We start from the raw sequence: 1,398 nt of genomic DNA, 5'->3' as shown, positions 1-1,398 counted from the left end.
CTGAATGTAGTGTATGACTAGAGGCAATCCATCTGACTTACAACCCTTTGATCCTGAGATAGATAGGACATTTCATATATTAGTTAGGCATCATTTTATACCTTTTGATCATTTTGAGCATTCCATTACTGGTGAATCTGTGCATTCTGTTATTGGTGATTTTGAACATCCTGATCTTGAGCATTATAATTTTGAGCATTCTGATTCTGAGCATTCTGATTTTGCACATTCTGAGAACATGACACAACCTCCACCCCGTGAGAGGACTCTAAGGGAAATGGCTGCACCTGATTTCACCTACGAAAGCTTGTGCATCCAATACCCTGATGAGGATGTCCCATATGTTCTTAAAACTGGACTGATTCATTTGCTTCCAAAGTTTCATGGCCTTGTAGGTGAAGACCCGCACAAACATTTGAAAGAATTTCACATTGTCTGCTCCACCATGAAACCCCCAGATGTCGAAGAGGATCACATATTTCTGAAGGCTTTTCCTCATTCATTAGAGGGAGTGGCAAAGGACTGGTTGTATTACCTTGCTCCAAGGTCCATCATGAGCTGGGATGACCTTAAGAGAGTATTCTTAGAGAAATTTTTCCTTGCTTCCAGGACCACAACCATCAGGAAGGATATCTCAGGTATTAGACAACTCAGTGGAGAGAGCTTGTATGAGTACTGGGAGAGATTTAAGAAACTATGTGCCAGTTGCCCCCACCATCAGATTTCAGAACAGCTTCTTCTCCAATATTTTTATGAAGGACTCAGTAATATGGAGAGAAGTATAATAGATGCTGCCAGTGGTGGAGCCCTTGGAGATATGACTCCTGCTGAAGCCATAAATTTAATTGAGAAGATGGCTTCCAACTCCCAGCAGTTTAGCGCCAGAAATGATGCCATAGTCATTAGAGGAGTGCATGAGGTAGCTACAAACCCATCTGCATCATCTGAAACTAAGAAGCTTGAAGGCAAACTGGATGCATTGGTTAACTTGGTAACCCAGCTGGCCTTGAATCAAAAATATGTACCTGTTGCAAGGGTTTGTGGTTTGTGCTCCTCTGCTGACCACCATACAGACCTTTGCCCTTCCATGCAGCAACCTGGAGCAATTGAGCAGCCTGAAGCTTATGCTGCAAATATTTACAATAGACCTCCTCAACCTCAGCAGCAAAATCAACCACAGCAGAACAATTATGACCTCTCCAGCAACAGATACAACCCTGGATGGAGGAATCACCCTAACCTCAGATGGTCCAGCCCTCAGCAACAACAACAGCAGCCTGCTCCTTCCTTCCAAAATGCTGCTGGCCCAAGCAGACCATACATTCCTCCACCAATCCAACAACAGCAACAACCCCAGAAACAACCAACAGTTGAGGCCCCTCCACAACCTTCCCTCGA

General features: G+C 44.1%; 1 non-coding gene across 1 annotated transcript; it reads right to left on the bottom strand.

The window, feature by feature from the left end:
* Window positions 1-616: 616 nt before the first annotated feature.
* Window positions 617-723, bottom strand: LOC114385574. The gene has a single exon (XR_003660942.1). It is a non-coding gene; the product is annotated as a small nucleolar RNA R71 (small nucleolar RNA).
* Window positions 724-1,398: the final 675 nt, after the last annotated feature.

This window comes from Glycine soja, chromosome 14 (genome assembly GCF_004193775.1).
Source record: "Glycine soja cultivar W05 chromosome 14, ASM419377v2, whole genome shotgun sequence".
Lineage (NCBI taxonomy): Eukaryota > Viridiplantae > Streptophyta > Magnoliopsida > Fabales > Fabaceae > Glycine > Glycine soja.
Note: the sequence above shows the minus strand (reverse complement) of the source record. Positions and strands in the feature narration are given on the sequence as shown.